Raw genomic sequence first — 22,571 nt, 5'->3', positions numbered from 1 at the left:
TCCCTGTTGTTCACTGATCGATATCATGTCAAGATCTCCTAGGCTACTCCTCCCCATCACTTACTATTTCAAATTGCTCTGTTTGATCTCTCCTGCACTCATGTGCAATCACTGGCCAGAGAATTCACATGGAAAATGCACAAGCCCTGGATGAGGGAGCTTTAATATTATTCAATAGAAATTGATAAGTATAAAACATATGCACCTAATAAAACACATATTTCTGTGTTACAGTTGAATCTACTCCCTTCATCTCCAATTACTCCAGGCTTCCTGTAAGGCTTTAATCATCTCTTAACACTCACCCCGCCTGTAATCCTTCAGGACATGCGACATCCTTTGTCTTCCATCAGGAAAATATAAAATGATCTCCAAGATTCTCCTCCATTCCTCCAGACCCTACATGAAGATTACCTTTAACTAAATGACTCCTTTGGAACTGGAATCCCAAAAAAATATTTTGAGGAGACTTTTTTTAAAAAAAAACTCTGAGATCTAAGATCACCAAGTAGAAGAAGGAGTTTAGAGAAATCAAATTTCTAAGAAAATAGAGTTGAAAGGAAGGAAAGAAACTGGCAGAGAGCTGCTGAGAACAGTTATCCTGAAAACACTCAAGTACACATCTCTTCCAAGTAAATGCAGGTGTCACATGAAGCCACCCCAGGACCTACTCAGTCAGTTTTATAGGAATTTACTTGACAGCAGGAGATTGCTGGAGACCCTTGCTTCATCACCATGCATCAAAATACGTGAATTCCAATATGATACAAAGACAAAATGAGGAATTTCTTAGCCACAAGTATGGTAGCTATTTATATATAATTTCTAACACCAAATTTAGATTATCTGAATATACTTATTAAAAAATACGGTAACTATAACTATTTCCCTGTTTATATACAGTACTAAAACTCCTTTCCATACAGAAGTAATACTACAGAAAAGTAATACTGTCATTACTGAAATCCCTGCAGAGGTAGAATATTCAGTCTTGCCTACTGCCTTGCATACAGCAGCTGCATGCCCCTTTATGCCTGCAGAGAATACAGAATCAGTGCATAAACTGTTCCTTCTGATTTTAAATGTTACTTTTATAGGTTTTCCTCTCAAATATAGATTTTCCAAAACTTACTTTTCCCACCATTTTTTAAAACTGCCTAATTGTTCTCAGCTATCTCTTTAAACATGGAAATAAATCTCCATTTTCCCAAGACTTTTCCCTTTTGGTAGAGTTGGGAGTCCTTATATTTACTCATTTTCTCTTTGGCCCCCAAAGCATTTCAAGGCCCAGGATCACTGGCAAACAAATCAGGCTCTCTCTTTGACCCCTACCAGCAACTTCTGATGGAGCTTACGCCCTTAGATAAGCTACTGGCTTTTGTCTGCTATTCCAAAAAGAGTTATTTTACCTAGCTGGTTATACAACACCTATACCATGAAAACTAGGTTGAGCTATATATTACTTTATATATGATTTTTCATTTAACTATAGGATTTGCCACAGATTTTCGTGAATAGTTCGTTTAAAAATGCTTCCATATTCTCCCAATCTGAGGGCTGTCTTTTCACCTTGCTTATAGTTTCCTTTGTTGTGCAAAAGCTTTTAAGTTTCATTAGGTCCCATTTGTGTATTTTCATTTCCAATATTCTGGGAGGTGGGTCATAGAGGATCCTGCTGTGATTCATGTCGGAGAGTGTTTTGCCTGTGTTCTCCTCTAGGAGTTTTATAGTTTCTGGTCTTACATTTAGATCTTTAATCCATTTTGAGTTTATTTTTGTGTATCGTGTTAGAAAGTGTTCTAGTTTCATTCTTTTACAAGTGGTTGACCAGTTTTCCCAGCATCACTTGTTAAAGAGGTTGTCTTTTTTCCATTGTATATTCTTGCCTCCTTTGTCGAAGATAAGGTGTCCATAGTTCGTGGATTTATCTCTGGGCTTTCTATTCTGTTCCATTGATCTATATTTCTGTCTTTGTGCCAGTACCATACTGTCTTGATGACTGTGGCTTTGTAGTAGAGTCTGAAGTCAGGCAGGTTGATTCCTCCAGTTCCATTCTTCTTTCTCAAGATTACTTTGGCTATTCAAGGTTTTTTGTATTTCCATACAAATTGTGAAATTATTTGTTCTAGTTCTGTGAAAAATACCACTGGTAGCTTCATAGGGATTGCATTGAATCTATAGATTGCTTTGGGTAGTATAGCCATTTTGACAATATTGATTCTTCCAATCCATGAACACAGTATATTTCTCCATCTGTTTGTGTCCTCTTTGATTTCTTTCATCAGTGTTTTATAGTTTTCTATATATAGGTCTTTTGTTTCTTTAGGTAGATATACTCCTAAGTATTTTATTCTTTTTGTTGCAATGGTGAATGATATTGTTTCCTTAATTTTTCTTTCTGTTTTCTCATTGTTAGTGTATAGGAATGCAAGGGATTTCTGTGTGTTAATTTTATATCCTGCAACTTTACTATATTCATTGATTAGCTCTAGTAATTTTCTGGTAGAGTCTTTAGGGTTTTCTATGTAGAGGATCATGTCATCTGCAAACAGTGAGAGTTTCACTTCTTCTTTTCCTTTCTGGATTCCTTTTACTTCTTTTTCTGCTCTGATTGCTGTGGCCAAAACTTCCAAAACTATGTTGAATAGTAGTGTTGAGAGTGGACACCCTTGTCTTGTTCCTGACTTCAGGGGAAATGCTTTCAATTTTTCACCATTGAGGGTAATGCTTGCTGTGGGTTTGTCATATATAGCTTTTATTATGTTGAAGTATGTTCCTTCTATTTCTGCTTTCTGGAGAGTTTTAATCATAAATGGATGTTGAATTTTGTCAAAGGCTACAGACAAAGGATTAATCTCAAAAATATACAAGCAGCTCCTGCAGCTCAATTCCAGAAAAATAAACGACCCAATCAAAAAATGGGCCAAAGAACTAAACAGATATTTCTCCAAAGAAGACATACAGATGGCTAACAAACACATGAAAAGATGCTCAGCATCACTCATTATCAGAGAAATGCAAATCAAAACCACAATGAGGTACCATTACACGCCAGTCAGGATGGCTGCTATCCAAAAGTCTACAAACAATAAATGCTGGAGAGGGTGTGGAGAAAACGGAACCCTCTTACACTGTTGGTGGGAAGGCAAACTAGTACAGCCACTATGGAAAACAGTGTGGAGATTTCTTAAAAAACTGGAATTAGAACTACCATCTGACCCAGCAATCCCACTTCTGGGCATACACACTGAGGAAACCAGATCTGAAAGAGACACATGCACCCCAATATTCATCGCAGCACTGTTTATAATAGCCAAGACATGGAAGCAACCTAGATGCCCATCAGCAGACGAATGGATAAGGAAGCTGTGGTACATATACACCATGGAATATTACTCAGCCATTAAAAAGAATATATTTGAATCAGTTCTAATGAGATGGATGAAACTGGAGCCCATTATACAGCGTGAAGTAAGCCAGAAAGATAAAGACCAATACAGTATACTAACACATGTATATGGAATTTAGAAAGATGGTAACGATAACCCTATATGCAAAACAGAAAAAGAGACACCGATGTACAGAACAGAATTTTGGACTCTGTGGGAGAAGGCAAGGGTGGGATGTTTTGAGAGAACAGCATTGAAACATGTATATTATCTAGGGTGAAACAGATCACCAGCCCAGACTGGATGCATGAGACAAGTGCTCGGGCCTGGTGCACTGGGAAGACCCAGAGGAATCGGGTGGAGAGGGAGGTGGGAGGGGGGATCGGGATGGGGAACACATGTAAATCCATGGCTGATTCATGTCAATGTAGGGCGAAAACCACTACAATATTGTAAAGTAATTAGCCTCCAACTAATAAAAATAATTGAAAAAAAAATTTTTTAATAAATAAATAAAAATGAAAAAAAAATGCTTCCATTTACAATCAATTTTTTTAAAAAGTCATCTATTCTGTGGCTCAAGATATACTTACATTAGTTGACATATCCCATTCACGTGGCTCTGTTTAAAACACACACAGACACACAACTATTAAAATCTACAGTACTCACAGCTTGGTCACAAGCTCACAGAGATGCCCTGTAGTCCTAAGCAGAAGAACCTGCTCTTCTTAAATTGTTAGTGCACATTTTTTTTTGCATAAAACATCTAAATACAAAACACACTGTTACCACAAAATGGTGACACTTTCAGAATACAATTTAATGTATAGATTAGGGAAAAACATGAAAGCCATGTTATAATTCCCACTATAACTAAGCCTAAGTGATATTTTAGAGAAGTCATTCTATTGGCAACCAAACTACTGATCAAGCTGTTCAAACTGCCCAATTTTACTGGTTATGAATTTCTCTGATCTACTTAGTATTCAAAACTGTGAGCTTTTGGTTATAATTAAAAGGCTGTATTTTGGGATCCAGCATTTCTGGTTTTGTTTTTAATATACTATGGAGCATACAATAATGCATACTGAGAATGCTGCCTCTGTAGTATTTTTAGAAATTAGATTTCTCTAGGCCAAGATATAATTTTCCCCTAAATATGAATGATTAAAGCATATGCCAACCTTTGAATTCCCAGTGAGGAATTCAACTGGCACAGGCACCTTCATCTACTCCATTCCAGGCTCTGTCTTCCCAACCCCCAAGAAAGACTGCTGTGAACAAAATGACCCTAGAATATCATCACTGAAGAGAATACTGCTACCTGCTGCCTTTTAACACAGTATGCCTATGTATCATTTTTTTTTCCTACATATCATTTTTCTTGTTATTAAAGTACAGATGATTTACAATGCTGCATTAATTTCAGGTATACAGCAAATTAATTCAGTTTCATATTACATCTGTTCTTTTTCAGATTCTTTTCTGTTACAGTTATTACAAAATACTGAATATAGTTCCCCGTGCTATACAGTAGGTCTTTGTTTTTTATTTTATATCTAGTATGTATAAGTCCTTGTTGTTTATCTATTTTATATATAGTAGTATGTTAATCTCAAACTCCTAACCTATAAATCCTTTTTATTTAAGTATATTAATGGTGTTTTCTAAAATACAAAGTGTAACATAACCCAGTAGTAACTCAAAATAAATTATGAATACACTAGTATTTCTATTCCTTTGCTTTTAAAATTAAATTCACTGACTTTTTAAAAAAATTAGCCTCTAATTTTAAAAAATGACACGTTATTTTCAAATTACTTCAAATGATGAAGGCAAACCTAAGAAAGAAGTGTTAATAAATCTCACAATGAAGCAGTATTTCAATAATATTTAAATTATACAACTTTTTAAAAATTAACTTGAATAAAAAGAAATTAATAAATCTATGGCCGATTCATGTTGATGTATGGCAAAAAACCATCACAATATTGTAATTATCCTCCAATTACAATAACTTAATTTAAAAAAAGAAATTAATAAGACAGACAGTGAGTAGCCACTCAAAATGACTTTGAAAATTCTCAGGTAAAATTTTTCTCTTCTCTTAATCAGGAAGGAAAAGAAAGAACGCTATGATTGACAACTTCATCAGCTCAGATATCAGAAATGGAAGATACTTCCATCTCACCAACAGAGAAGGCAGCTGTTTCCAGTGTCTACAGTTTCTGAAGACTGACAAAGACCCTTAACTCCATCTAAGACAGAGGAGCCAGATCAGCAAATGAAATCTCTCTTTGACAGTACTGGGGGAGTGGAAATGTATGACTCCACCATTCATGTCCACGAAGTAAATCTTGATAAGGTATCTGATTACTATTATAAACCAACAAATGGACTTAACCGAGGTAAAGGTATATTAGGTGTCAAACACACCTGAAGGGAGCAGATAGCCCAGAGGAAACCCAGTAAGTAGTACCAAGAAACTCTACAACCGTGAGGGAGGGAAATTCAATACCAAATTTTAAAAATCTATGTGCAGCCTATAGCTTTAATACTTCAGCCAGGCTTGTTAAGCAAAATATCTGTACAAAATAAAAGATAGGTCATCTTTTCCTTAAGATGAAACTAAGACAGTCATCTCCTCTAATAGACACCAATGAGGAAGGGTCATCTATTTGAAAGAAAAAGAAGAGGACTAAGGAAGAGGAAAACTTACCATAGAAACTAAAGGAATGAGACAGAAGAAAAAGAATCTAAGTACTGTAATAAACAAATAGAACCTAACTAAACTTAAAAGTTTTTGCACAGCAAAGGAAACTATAAAGAAAATGAAAAGACAACCTATGGAATGGGAGAAAATATTTGTGAATGATTTGACCGACAAGAGATTAATTTCCAAAATATACAAACAGCATAATATCAAAAAAACCAAACAACCCAATCAAAAACTGGGCAAAAGACTTGAACAGACATTTCTCCAAAGAAGACATACAAATGGCCAATGGGCACATGAAAAGATGCCTAGCATCAGTAATTATTAAAGAAATGCAAATCAAAACTACAATGAGGTATTTCCTATCCCCTCACACCAGTCATGATGGCCATCATTAAAATGTCTACAAATAATAAATGCTGGAGAGGGTGTGGAGAAAAGGGAACCCTTTTAAACTGTTGGTGGGAAAGCAAATTAGTACAGAAACTATGGGAAACATGGAGGTTCCTCTAAAAAACTAAAAATAGAGCTATCATATGACCCACCAATCCCACTCCTGGGCATTATCTGGAAAAGATGAAAACTAATTTGAAAAGATACATGCACCCATATGTTCATAGAAGCACTGCTTACAAAAGCCAAGACAAGGAAGGAATCTAATTGTCCATGGACAGAAGAATGGATAAAGAAGATGTATACATATAGACACACACACATACGCAAAATGGAATATTACTCGGCCATAAAAAAGAACAAAATAATGCAATTTGCAGCAACAAGGATGGACCTAAAGATTTATACTAAGTGAAGTAAGTTAAAGACAAATATCATATGCTTTCACTTATATATGGAAGTTTAAAAAATGACATAAATGAACTTATTTACAAAACAGAAGTGGACTCACAGGCGTAGAAAACAAATTTGTGGTTAGCAGGGGCATAAATTAGGAGTTTTGGATTAACAGATACACACTACTATAAACAACAAGGACCTACTGTACTCAGAGTCTTACAATTACCTATAATGGAAAAGAATCTGAAAAAAATGATATATATGAAACAATCACTTTGCTCTATACCTGATATAACAACACTGTAAATCAACTGCACTTCAATTAAAAAAAAAAAGCAAGTAACTTATGGCCAAATATCAGGAAGAAAAACCATTTAAAAATCCTGCATATATCAAAATTCTAAAAATTTTTATAACACTATATCTGAATAATACTTTAAAATTTACAAAGTACTTTCATATTTTTTCCTGATTTTTTTTTCTCTCCTTATACAACTATGAAAAATAGGCTGGGTGGATATCACTGTCATCCCTTACAATTGAATTAAAAAAAAAAAAACACATGAAAAAGTCACAGAAGTAACTCATTCAAGGTCACAAATGTGAAATGAAGCAGAACTAAGATTTGAGTTTTAAGTTTTCTGAGTCCAAATATGATGCACCTTTAACAATACCATTACTAAATAAAACTTCTACTCAAATCCACCGAAGGCATTCTAATAAAATTCTGCTCAATGTAATCATGCACTGCTTACTCATCAGTCCTGAAGCCAATCTCAAGACTGTCAGCATAGAATTGCTTTCACACTCTAGTAATTTCTGGGAAAATCTCAATAAAGGAAGGATTTCAGAACTGAACCCTTCTTCTAAAACATAACTTATTCTAACCATTATGATTGCACCTAATGAATTCAATTTTACCCTTTCAACATTGATGAGCCATTGCTGGTATTTGTCAAAACTGATAACAAAATATAATGTCTGTTTCCCCAAGGTAAATCCCTTCTTGTTCCCTCACCTATTTTTATAATGTATTGTCATTTATAACCTCTGACAGTTGTGCCACATTTTCAACACCACTTAGAAACTAAGCACAATAATTTTAAAAGGTTTTGTACTATAAATTGGTTTCCTAAAGGAAGAAGAAGAAAAAAAACACTTTGAGTGCAGCTAACTCATGAAAGATGACTTAGTTTTGATGTACTATTTTTCAGTATAAGAGAAACCTGTTTTTTAAATATTTATGATTTAAACAAATCTTAATGAGGCTTTTTATCATAATTCTTCCTCAAGCCAATAAATACTAGAATTTTAGAGTCATTACAAGATAATACTTTGCAAAATAAAGATCACTGGATTATAAGCCTACGCCAGACTAACTATATGACCTTAAGTCAATTTACCTCTCCGGGTCTCAGTTTTGTCCTCTAGAAAAAGAATTCTTTAGCTTTCAAACATTTGTTTTTTTTCCCACAGAGGTATCTCTTTTCTAATAACATATTACATGTGAATTCAACATAAAAATGGGAAAAGGAGAGTTCTTCTGGGCAGGGAGCTCAGATCCACACCCACTCAGAATGCTCCTAGGTCCCCCAACCTCCAAGCCCAGCCTCAGACAGCCCATGAAATATGTCTGAGGAACACAACATAAAAACCAAGAATGAACTCTTTCATGTCTATTCCAACTCCAAAAGTTTAGGATTTCATGAACCTTACGATCCGTAGCATATATCATTAGAGAAATGAAAATGAAAATTTCAATGAAATACCACTACACACCTATCAAAATACTTTAAAAAACAACACCTAATAATACCAAGTGCTGGTTAGGGCTTGGAGCAAAGGAAACTCTTATTTATTGCTGGTGGGAATGCAAAATAGTATAACTACTTTGGAAAACAGCTTGGTAGTTTCTTATAAAGGTAAACATATACTTATGCACAACCAGCAATTCCATTTTTAGGTATTTACTCAAATGAAATGAAAATGCATGTTTAAATAAAAACCTACATGTGAATGACTTCCCTGATGGCTCAGATGGTAAAGCATCTGTCTACAATGCGGGAGACCCGGGTTCTATCCCTAGGTTGGGAAGATCCCCTGGAGAAGGAAATGGCAATCCACTCCAGTACTATTGCCTGGAAAATCCCATGGACAAGGGAGCCTGGTAGGCTACAGTCCATGGGGTCGCAAAGAGTCGAACACGACTGAGCGACTTCACTTTCACTTTCACATGTGAGTATCATTTACAGCTTTATCCATAATTGCCAAAAAAAATAGAATTAACCCAAATGTCCATCAACTGGTTAATGGATAAACAAACTGTGATATAATCCATAAAATGGAATAGTACTTTGCAATGAAAAGGAACAAAATGCTGACACATGCACTAATGTGAAGATATCTCAAAAGCACTATGCTTACACTGAAAAACTACAAAACATTGTTTTAAAAAATCAAAATAAATTGAAATACACCCCATGTTCATATATCAGAAGACTTAACACTGTTAAGGGGATGGCAACACTCCCCAAATTGATCTACAGGTTCAGCACAAAATTCCATCTGGATTTTTTTGTGTGTGTGCAGAAATTGACAAGCAAATCCTAAAATTCATAAAGAAATGCAATGGACTAAGAGTCAAAATAATCTTTAAAAATAACACAGTTGATGGATTCACATTTCCCAATTTCAAAACTTACCACAAAGCTAAAGCAACCCAAACAGTGAGACGGTGTGGTACTGGCATAAAGATAGATCAATGGAATATAAGAATCCAGATATAAACACATACATTTATGGTCTTACTAAGCCTCAGCCAAAGGGACCAAGACAATCTGATGGGGAAAGAATAGTCTCTCCAACCAAAACTACTGGACAATTGGATGTCAACATGTAAAAGTACCAATTTAGGCCCCTACTTCACATTACACATAAAAAGTAACTCTATTTGGACCATAGATCCAAATGTAACAGTTAACACCACAAAACTCTTAGAAGAAAATACAGGAGTAAACCCTGATCTGGAGTTAGGTCAGTGATTCCTTAAATTTGACACCCAAAGCACAAACAATAAAAAAGATTAAAGTTGGATTTCATCAAAATTAAAACCTCTGGGTCTTCCCTGGAGGTCCAACAGTTAAGACTCCGCTCTCCCAACGCAGGGAGCCCAGGTTTAATCCCTGGTCAGGGAACTATATCCCGCATGCCATAACTAAGACCCAGTGCAGCCAAATAAATTCAGTTAAATAAATTAAAACCTTTTATGCTTCAAAAGATATCACCGGGAAAATAAAAGACAACCCACAAAATAGGATAAAATATCTGCAAATCATCTATCTGATAAAGGCTCATATCCATAATGAACTCTTATAACTCAATAACAAAGACAACCCATTTAAAAAATGGGCAAAAGAGATGAATAGACATTTCTCAGAAAGACACACAAATGGCTAATAAGCACATGAAAAGATATTCAGCATCTTTAGTCATCGGGGAAGTGCAAATTAAAACCACAATGAGATCCTACTTCACACTCATAGAATAGCTATAATCAAAAAGACAATAGTGAGTGGAAAGGATGTGGAGAAATTGGATCTCTCATGCAGTCACTCTGAAAAACTGCTTGGCAATTCCTTAAACACTAAACATCAAGTCACCATAGAACCCAGTAACTCCACTCCTAGGTATCTATCCAAGAGAAATAAAAACATATTTCCACACAAGAACTTGTATGTAAATGTTCACAGCATATCCAAGAGAAATGAAAACATACAACCACAGAAAAACTTGTACATAAATGATCATAGCATTTTTTATAAAAGCCAAAAAAGCCCAAAATAAAATAAAGCTTTATAAAAGCCAAAAAGAATACAAATTTCCATCAACCAATGAATGATAAAAGGAAATGTGATACGTCCATACAATGGAAAATCATTTGGTGATAAAAAAGAAGTACCCATATAAGTTACTACTTGGATGAGCCTCCAAAACATTATGCCAAGTGAAAGAAGTCAGTTACAAAAGACCATATATAGAGTGATACCATCTATTTGAAATGTCCAGAATCTATAGACAGAAAGGAGACTGGTGCTTGCCAAGGGCAGAGAGTTGGGAGGAGGAGACCGGAAATGAGGATGACAGCTAATTGGAAGTTATAGCAATGCTCTAAAATTAGACTATGCTGATTATTGTCCAACTCTGTAAATATACTAAAAATTGTTTAATTGTATCCTTTAAACAGACTAACTTTATGATATATAATTTGCATTGAGATCTCAAAAAAGCATTATGCTAAGTGAAAGAAAAAAAGTGAAAGTCACTCAGTCATGTCTGAGTCTTTGTGACCCCATAGACTGTAGCCCACTCAGCTCCTCTGTCCATGGAATTCTCCAGGCAAGAATACTGGAGTGGGTTGCCATTTCCTTCTCCAGGGGATCTTTCCGAACCAAGGATCAAACGTGGGTCTCCTGCATTGCAGGCAGATTCTTTACCATGTCAGATTCAAAAGATTATATATTGTATGATCCTATTTCTACAACATTGTAGAAGAGGCAGAACTATAAGGACAGAAACCCAATTAGTGCATGACAGAGATCCAGGGAAGTGGGAAGGAAGAGACCATAAAAGGGCATGGGAAATTTTATGGGATAGTGGAAATAATTCTATATATGTTCGTTATACAACTGTACATATTTGTTAAAATTCAAAGAACTGTACACCTATAAAAGAGTGAATTTTTACTCTATGTAAAGAATATCCCAATAATCTGAATAACCTGACTTTTTAAAAAGGCAGGTTTATATTGTAGGCAAAGTGGAAAACAGTATCTGGAAACTTGAGAGCAAATAAAATAGTGGAAACCTTTAAAACACATCAGAATTGACTCTTAAGTTCCACAGCATATATGGAGTATGCCTCCTATGGATATCATTGAGATTACATAGACTGTAGCCCATAGCATATATGGAGTATGCCTCCTATGGATATCATTGAGATTACATGGACTATAGCCCACTCGGCTCCTCTGTCCATGGAATTCTCCATACCACTCTATATGGCAGAGTGGTATTTGAGGACTATGGCAGAATTCCCCCCTTAACATTTGAGATCAGTTTTTTAAAAAGGCCTCCTTCTAAAAGACAAACATAATAACAATTTCTCTGGCCAAGTCGACTAATTTAGGAGGGAAAAATGGCATTTCGGGTAGAGTCTTAAGAAACATCCAAACAGAATATCATCTAGAATATACCTCAAAAAAACTTTACAAAACACTTAAGTTGCATTATCAACATATGTACAATAATCTACATGAAGTGGGCAGAAGTGGGCAAAGGGCTAAAGAGAAGACCATGAGCATTCAGTAAGCACCATTCAAGGGAGATAGAAAAGCTGATTCTGGTAGATACACAATTACTAGAACCCTACTATGGAGCAGAGAGACAGCTTACAAGGCTTTGGCACAACCTAGAAGGATGTCCCTCAAAATCATCTGATTTTCTCTGTCTTCCAAAATAGCTTCTAATTTGGGTTTCCAAAGTCTCTGATTCAAAAAGAAGTTTCTTCAATGGCAGAAACTAGTTTTCAGTACCTTACTATATGATTAACAAACAGATTCTGGATTACCGAAAAAAGTTCTTAGGACTTGATGAGCATAAGTCAATCCCCCAGATCTAATTGTTGAATGAGTACAGAAAATCATATTTTGTGTTCTGCAAAACACAGGGCCAGAACATAGACTGCAGCAGTCACCAAGTTCTTTTTTGACATCTCTTTCTTTAAAAGGAATATCTGCATTTATAAAGAATATCCTTCAAAGAGGGAACATGAAGAAAAACACTACAGAGACATGGACAAATGTTTGTGCTAAAAGAGACTTGAGGGGTTTTCTATTTGAGTCTCATTTTGCAGATGAGAGGCTCAGTTGTGTCTTAAAGCTTAAGTTACCTGTTCAAGGCCTCAGAGTAAATCAGTCACAGTCAGGCATTTAACACAGGGCTCCTGACTCCCCCACCTCAGTGTTTTTCCCACTGGACTATATTACTTGCTTCATCATAGAGCAGTGAGTAAGAACAACTCTGAGGTCAGAGACACAAGTTCAAATCCTAGCTCCTGTACTGACTAGCTATGTAACACTGGATGAGTTATTTAACACCTCTAAGCCTTATTGTACTGAGTAAATGAAATGATGCACATAAAGTGCTCATCACAGAGCCCAGAACATAGTAAGTACTCAATAAAATTTTAAATGGATCAATTAACACATATTACAGTTAAGGTACATAATATGGACACTATATCAAGTAACTCTCTAACACATAAGAATGGCACCATGTTATGATACGCATAATTTGTCAGTACATTCATTTTAATTGTAATTAATCATGTCATAAAAACATAAAGAGAGGAACAGAAAATCATATGGAAAAAAGGATGCAAAAAAAGACTACTGAGATATCATTTCTATCCCTTAATTTGTCTTATTAGAATATAATTGAAAACATTTTATTTTCAAGTGTCATATGACAAAATGTATCTATCTGCTTATTAAAAACTCTACATAATTTTGAAAAGTAACTGGATCCTAATCAAGCAAGGAAACTTTCTAGTCATTCTAAACCATAAATCCTAACTAAACAATAAACATATTTGCTCATGAAAACTAATTTAACCACTTTAAAACTTTTTATTATATCATGATAGAAAACATTGTAAGGACAGTATAAAGATGTCCCATGTGTCCTTCACCCAACTTCCCCCAATGGTAACATTTTATATAACTATAGTAAATTGTCAAAACTAAGAAGTTGACATGTGAATTGAGATAAAATTCACATCATAAGATTACCATTTTAAAGTGTACAGTTCAGTGGCTTTTAGTATATATCTAGAGTTGTGAAGCTAGCATCACTAAATAACCACCTTTTAAGTCACCAGAACATATCTCTAAAGACAAGAAAATCTGTTCATTTTTAAAAATCTATTTATTTCAAGTCAGAGGTAACCTTACATTTGCATTATTAATAATCCCCTTTATCAGAGCTAACATTTTCATTCATGCACATCTATTATCAATATTTATTGGACCCCAAGGTGAGACTTTACATACTAACTGTACAAAAATATAACCTCTGCCCTTCTAACAGTTCACAGTCTAGTGAAAGGAAGATGTGTGAGTGAACATTGACAATTTAGTGTGGTAGGTCTGCAATAAGGTCCCCCCAAGGCACTACCGAGCAACACTGGCTATCTACCCTGGAATAAGGAGGTGATGAGAGACCGATTCATGCAGTAGGAGAAAACGCACGTGGAGGATGGCAGGAGACAAGGCTGGAAGAGTGTCAGCAGAGATGACAGAGGCCTCCTATGCCGTGCCAAAGGCCTAACTAAATAATAAACCCGTAGGCAATGGGAAAAGCTCGAAGGATTTGATCAGAGTTGCATTTGGAGGCACTTTCACCCTAGACCTTTAAAGACCCTGTATCTGACAAGCACAAATGGAGAGCCAGGCAAGACAATGGAGGGGCCCTGATTCCTGCCATCACCAAGGCTACAGTCCAAAGAGAAAGACTGAATTCATCCAGAGCACTATCATGCCTCAAAAATGCAGAGCTCCTGTGACTTCTTGGAAGTTCCCATCTCATCCCACCTAACAGAAGAAGCCCGAGGGAGTGAGGAGTGAATTCAGTTTGGCATGTTATCAATAAGACCGTGATGATCACAGAAATATTGAAATCTCTCTACCAGTTAACAAATAGCCACTGCCCTCAGAGGCTTCTCCTTTCTTCCCTGGGACCAACCCTAACCCCATCTCCCATGCTTCAGCACTAAATATTTACTGTCTGGACCCAGTAGAGGACCCTAGACCCAACTTCAGTGCTCTTTGGCAGAGTCTTGGTCAGGGAGGTAGACATCTTAAATACCACCTCTACATGGGGGCCAAGCCCAGAAGCCTCCTTTAAACCATTAAGCCTCTTCTCATATTCAGCTGCAACAACAAAAAAACAGATCTCCAATATGCTTTCATTATCCCCATCCTGCTTCCCCAGATTCTCCCTCCAAATTCTGACCAGATATTTCTGCTTATGGCTCATCTTGCTTTATCCCAACAGTTTCTCTGGTTTTAATCTTTTGTTTCTCCCTCTAGTCAACAATTTTAACTCTCTCTCCAGTTTCACCAACTTTAGCTGTCCAGTATAAAGACTTTCCTGGCCATGGACAGCCCTACCATGTCCATCCAGGCCTCAAGAACCAGACCTGAAGTTGCAGTAGACATTGGGTCTATTAATCCATTGTGAGTGTGTGTGTGTGTGTGTGTGTGTGAGTCACTCAGTCACATTCAACTCTGCGATCCATTGTGTGTGTGTGTGTGTGTGTGTGTGTGTGTGAGTGAGTGAGTCACTCAGTCACATTCAACTCTGCGATCCCATGGACTGTAGCCCCTCAGGATCCTCTGTCCATGGAATTTTCCAGGCAAGATTACTGGAGTGGGTAACCATTCCCTTCTCCAGGGGATCTTCACGATTCAGGGATCAAACCCAGTTCTCCTGTGTTGCAGGCAGATTCTTTACCATCTGAGCCACCAGGGAAGCCCATTAACTATAAATAATTGCAGAAAATTAATAGAAAATCTAAACATACAATATTCAGTCCAGCCTCAAAATATCACTTTATACAATAGATTTTCATTTGTTTGCACTATCTCAAACTCTAATTAACCAACATACATTTTTATGTTAAACAACAAAATTAAAGGTTATGGATCACATTATGCTTCAGTGTATTTACACACAATCATACTTATTTTTCCTAACACCTCCCACCACCAATAGAAGGTGTGGCCACCACACAAAGAATCTGACCACAAGCAAAGGTATAACTTGTCAGTGATGCCAATTAAAAGTGGTGATAAGAGAATGTATTAAATGAATGGCCTAGAGTATAAATTAGCATAAAACAAAGAACATACTAAGAGATGGACAGAAGAGCTATCATGTCAGAAAAGATGGAAGGAAAATTGTGGAAATCAAGAAGTGAAGACAGTGTAAAGTTTTTCAATTTCTTTTGCCATTTTCTTTTGACCAGAAGCTAAAGGGATCATATATGAGACACATTATTAGTAGAAATAGTTCATAACATTTTATGACATACTAAAAGATATAATTTGCAGCAAGACAATATAATATCATTATATCTGTCTCTTTCAAATAATCAGACTGTCTAGCACCAATATCAAAAATTGGAATACAGGTAATATGTGTTCTCCTTTACCATAAAATTATTAGAAAACAATTCCTAGATGTGTTTTCTGTACTACAGCTATTCATTTAAAGAAGCTAAATTACCTAAATTATCCAAGGTGTATCTAAAAATAAGCAAAGGAAATGTTGATCAGCTATTCTGCTTATAAAATCTGACATGACAATAGTCAGCTCAAACTTATGTCCCATAGTTACAGCAAGCAAATGCTCACTTTTGTTTTTTTAACTTACTGCACATGTACTAGAATCTGAAACTGGGCATAGATTGAAGATTTAGATTTTTGCTTATGGTCAAATTCTTTGTGTGGTGACCACACCTCCTGTTGGTGGAGGGAAGTGTTAAAAAAAAAAAAAAGGTGTGATTGTGATGTATGTAAACATACACTGAAGCATAATGTAATCCACATCCTTTAATATATGGAACTACCTTATGTTTTGATCAGACTTTTCTCTCTCACAGGCAGGTTCCTTCTCAGTGGCCTCCCAGAGTGCTGATGGGATATTCCGTTGTACAGGTGAGTGTGTACTGCGAAAATGCAGATTCAAGATAACATCCCAGGCATCACTGCCAATCCATAGGTCCTTCTGACCTATGAACCTCTAATTCCAAAACAACCTCAGGAAGTTTTGGAATTTGCTAGAGGCAAAAATCTGAAAGAGGGCAGGCTGGGTGTCTTCTCCAGCCTCAGTCATCCCCTAGAAGTACTTGAGATCCTTCAGTGAATTGATTATTTCTGCTTCCTTGTGTGGTGATCAATGTTCCTACCTGCTTGGCTTACCTCTTGTGTGACAAAATAAGAATCTTCTAACACCTCCTGCCTAGAGCATCTGGAATCCTCTGGGGCTCCTGGAGTCAACTCTTCCACCTAGGTGTCCTCAGAATTAGGCTAGGGCCCAGACTAAAGGCCCTTGAGTTAAAATCAGGCTACAGAGAAACAGGCTCTGCATCTGTTTGGAAGCAAAGGATAATGTGCCAGACTTTGAAAGGCCAGAATGAGTACCAGACTAAGAGGGTTCAGCTGAAGGCCGAAGAATTGATGCTTTTGAACTGTGGTGTTGGAGAAGACTCTTGAAAGTCCCTTGGACTGGAAGGAGTTCCAACCAGTCCATCCTAAAGGAGATCAGTCCTGAGTGCTCATTGGAAGGACTGGTGTTGAAGCTGAAACTCCAATACTTCGGCCACCTGATGTGAAGAGCTGATTCATTTGAAAAGACCCTGATGATGGCAAAGAGGGAAGGCGTGAGACGGGGACGACAGGATGAGATGGTTGAATGGCATCACCATCTCAATGGACATGAGTCTCAGTAAACTCCGGGAGTTGGTGACGGACAGGGAGGCCTGGCGTGCTGCAGTCCATGGGGTTGCAGAGAGTCTGACACGACTAAGCAACTGAACTGAACTGAATGATCTGGCTTTTTCCTACCACAAATTCAATGAAAATGGCCAGACATCTGAGTGTGCCCGGGGGCATGCTGCTTTGAGGCACCACTATTTCTTTCAGGTCTTGGGCCCATGGGCTCTTGCTAATTTATCTGGCTCCCATAACACCACTTCACAGCAACCCTCCTTAATCTCTCCAACAATATGTGGTGCTCATATTGTCAGTCATTCCCCTATTCATCAGTCTGTAGACTATCCCTCCTTTTTCTCCTTTTCCAGAGCAAAATAACCGATTAGCATTGGCATTCTGCCGAACATTGATTGCCCAAATGCCAAACAGTGCTTTCTTGGAGGTTCCCATCCCCAAAGCTCCAGCCTGGCATTGTGCTGAGTGCTAAAAGTGCACCCTGTGTAGGGCTGGGAACTTCGGAGCTGGCAGGCAGGGGCACATGGAAGAATCCAGGGAAGTACTCTTCTGTCCTCTAGAAAAGCTATTTGGGGTGGCCACTTGGGTTAGAAATGCTTAAAAAAAAAAAAAGTGCCTCTTAGGGCTCCATGGGTCACATTTCCAGACTCTTAATACACGATCTAGGCTACACTGTATCGGTCAAAGGATTTTCAAATATTAGCTGGATGTTAGAATTTGATACCCTCTTTTTTTGTCAGGTAACAAATTGACGCCAAAGATGACATTTCTTGAAAATAAAATTCACATGCGCTTGCTGCAGCCACAGAATTAAGATTGCTATCCCAATGCACGTTTTCTTTATATGATACCATCGCTTTATGAGGAATCTTAATTTGTGTTACAGTTTTGGAATTAGATTTAATTCAATGCCAGCTTTATGCATTTATTTTTAGTTTAGATTCACTCCTCTGAGCTTGTCAAGAATGATTGAAATTCACTGACAGTAATTTTTCCTAGGCAAGTAGATTCCTGTTGTTTGACTCAACTGTACCAGACCAAGTCAGATCAACATAGTAAAAGAAAGATTAAGTATATTTGGCTTTACACTTTTAGCTTTTCTACCTAGAGGGAGCCTGCTGCTACCTCAGCCTGGAATGCCCTTTACCCATCCCCATAGCCCATTTTCTGCTTTTGGCAACTTTTCATGACCCAGTTCAAACCTCACCTCCTTTGAAAAATATTTATTAGTCTCAAGTCCCCCACATTTGCACTGCCACAGCATATCACCTTGTATAAGCCCTGAATTTTCTGATGTTTTATAGTTTGCTATTTACATGTTTGCAGTCCCTCTCTAGACTGTAAGACCTTGGACGACAGGGACCTTTACAACTCCTGTCCCCCTAGTGCTTTAAGTTGTGAAGATTTCTTTTGAAAAACAGTATACAAATATGAAATAATCATATTGTTTGTAGGTCAGAGAAGATGAATAATAAAATAATCGATAATGTAAGAGCATCAAATTGGAATTAAGACCCATCTTTAGACTCCTGCCCACTTGAAAATGGGTATGCATATCTGCAAATAACCTTTTACCTTTCAAAGTTAGAGAATCAGTTAAGGCCATTCAGAAATAGAAAGTTAGAAATATGAGATTCACTCTTGGCTTCTCCTTCTCCTGCACTTTTAATATCCAATTAATCAACAATACTTATCAATGTTCCCTACTAAATATGTGTGTGACCCGGGAGAGATCCTCAATCCTCAGCAAGCTAAGTGTCAGTTGGAAGACTTCTTAAAGCAAACAGCTAACCTCCAGCCCCCAACTTTCTGATTCACTGGATCTGCAGCGGAGCCAAAAATTTGCATTTCTAACAAGCACCCAGGTGAAACTGGCGCTGTTCATCCAGGAACCACACTTTGAGAACCATTGCTTTAAACCACTGGAGAAGGAAATGACAACCCACTCCAGTATTCTTGCCTGGAGAATCCCAGGGACGGGGGAGCCTGGTAGGCTACAGTCCATGGGGTCACTAAGAGTCGGACACGACTGAGTGACTTCATTTTCACTTTTCACTTTCATGCATTGGAAAGGGAAATGGCAACCCACTCCAGTGTTCTTGCCTGGAGAATCCCAGGGACAGAGGAACCTGGTGGGCTGCCGTCTATGGGGTCGCACAGAGTTGGACACAACAGAAGCGACTTAGCAGCAGCAGCTTTAAACCACCCACTCTCCTTACTTTTAACACGGTTCATGACTTCTACAAAAAGAAATGAGCCCCTGAGTTGTGACACAGTAAGACGGCTCAAATAAGGTAGAAGGATAGCTAGGTTTGGTCCTTATCCTGGGTCCTGGCTTCCCTGGGTAGGCAGTGGTTACCTAACCTGAAATGATCTTGAACATATGAGAGAAAGTCCTAAAGCATTTCTGGAGTGGTCCGGAGTGCCTCTAAATACAGAGCAACAGATGAGGTCATGGTAATGCAGGGAGTCAGAAGCAGAGGGGGGCACGAAAGCTATAATCACTTGTCAAAGGGGTGTTTTCTGTAGACAAGTGAATGGAGCTATTGTACACAGACTCGGTGGTTGCCAAGCATGTGGCCCAATTATTTTGCCTGTATGAGCATGGCACGGAAGGATCTCCTTAGAGGACTTCACACAAGCTGATGTTTAGTCCGGCAGTAGCAAGCAAAAGCCGGGAGAATCTGAACCTAAGAATCTTTTCAAGTTCCTACCTGCCAAATCTAGGATGTGAGAAAATTAAGCTGGAAGGACCACAAAAGTAAAACACCTGAAAATAGTACAGCAATTATAATTGGTCAAAGACCAAAAAGGGGCCTATCTTGTTCAAAATATTGGCAATAATGAGGATCACATGGCTGCCTTGGGAGGCAAGAGGTCCATAATTTAAATCTGGGGATTATCCTCCCAGAGAAACTGCTCACCCCAGTCTACCTCTGGCTCTACCCAAATGTAAAATGTCTGTCAAAGTTCAAAATGACCTATTGGCCATCATGGCTTAGGGTCTTAAAAGAATGGAAGGCCTGCTTCAGTAGCTAGAATGGACATATGACAAGGTGTTCTGTTTTCTTAGGAGAAACACCATTCACTTTACAACATAGGATGGAGATGCTTTGTGCATGCTAAGTCGTTTCAGTCGTGTCTGACTCTTCGAGACCCCATGGACTGTAGCCCATCAGGTTCCTCTGTCCATGGGGTCCTCCAGGCAAGAATACTGGAGTGGTTGCCATTTCCTTCTCTAGGGGATCTTCCCGATCCAGGGATCAAACCTGCATCTCCTACGCCCCCTGTAACAGCAAGCAGGTTCTTTACCACTAGCGCCACCTGGACAGAGATGCTTTAGTACTCTTCAAATTTCTCCACTGCATAAGAAAACCATTCAGGTGGTTGGCTTGAGCCCCAGGGATCAAGATCGTAAAACAAAGGAGCAACAACTGCCCTCTTGGCCTCTGAAAGAGCAGCACCATCTTCCCCAGGTACCATGCAGGTGAGATACAGAAGCTGTAAGGTTGCTGCCAATCCTCCATGACATTCCCATCTCTTGTACAAGCTCTGGCTAGGCACAGCTGAGGGAGAGACACCCACAGGAAGCTGCTCTGGGAAACAGCATCTGCAGAGTCCAACAGAATGTTGCAGATGAGCCCATCAGCGAGAGCATGAATTCAACTTGAAATAGGCATAATTAGAAACAGATTGGCAAGCATGGTTCACTTCCTGTCCGGGCAAGAAGTTAGGAAATGAGACTGTGAGGAGGTTGTCTTATGCGGTGCTGACGTCAGGGAAAGGAGTGAAGGAGATTTCTGTGGCTGTGGTGATACCTATACTCAGTGTCCTAATTCTAGCAGACCTCTATCCATGTACACTATACTACACCGTGAAGCACTGTACTACCCCCATGTACACTGTACCACATCCATATATACTGTACAACACCCATGTACACTGTACTACCCCATGAAGCACTGCCCTACACCCATGTACACCGTATTCATCTGATGCAAGCCTTCTAAACCTGCAGAGATGGGGGAAGTGAGGGCACCTGAAAGGCTTGACATCCTAAGAGACAAAGGGAAAAAATCATAGTGGTTTTGGACTGAAGTCCCACTAATTCCACAAAGGACAATGACAAAAAGTTATCAGGCTTCATAAAATACTGCATTTACATACTGTAATTTCTCATCAGAAAGAGGGGGGCTACACAGCAAAATGGTTTGAAATGGAATGGGTTGAAACTACAGAAAGGGTTACGTTGATACAACTCTTAGAGAAAATGCTTATTGTTTTCAGGTATAATAACTTTTAAAGTGTTTTAGTTAACCCAGCAGTCCCGTAGCACAAATCAGAAAAAGTATTTACTGAACTAAAACTATGCAAGGCACTGAACTAGGTGCTGTAATTCTCAGGGTTTAAGATTTATAGCCTCCGATTACTCTCTCTTTTATAGATTAGTCTAAAGTGTGATCTATCAGAAAATAAATTTCTTAAAATAATCAAAAATATTTTAATATATCATTGGTAAATTGCCTCTAAAAAATGTCATGCTTCTTGTTGTGGGTTACACATTTTAAGACCTCTACATAAAACACTACAAACATGAAAAACTACTGTTTTTTTGCCCCAGGTTGTCTGATTTTATTTTGGCAAACACTTCCTTTTTTAAAGTATGACGTTAATATCACAGACATGATACATTGTCTCTGGACAATGTAACAGAGGACTCAAAAGCCACATTATATTTTATTATACACTATAGTGAATTGCCTCATCTAGCATACTCATTCCAAGCTTTTAACAAAATGCAAATTCATACAAATACCCTTGAGTAAAATCTTCTGTAGTGATTGCTTCTAGGTTCCTCTTGGATGAACACTGACACTTCCTTAAACAGGACTTCTTCAAAATCAAAAAGAAAGAAAACATAAATACACGCCTAGAATTTACCTTCTGTATCAAACAGACTGACTTGCATTACTTTTATACAATAAATGTTTTAATGCACTAATTAAGAAACAGAATACAAGTGCTTTTAGGATCCTAGGAAGCTAATTTTGGAACTTAGTTTTAAGAATTAGATTCTAACTGACTTGCTATTGTAACAGAGATC

The sequence above is a fragment of the Cervus canadensis genome, chromosome 17, assembly GCF_019320065.1.
Source record: "Cervus canadensis isolate Bull #8, Minnesota chromosome 17, ASM1932006v1, whole genome shotgun sequence".
Taxonomy (NCBI): Eukaryota; Metazoa; Chordata; class Mammalia; order Artiodactyla; family Cervidae; genus Cervus; species Cervus canadensis.
Note: the sequence above shows the minus strand (reverse complement) of the source record.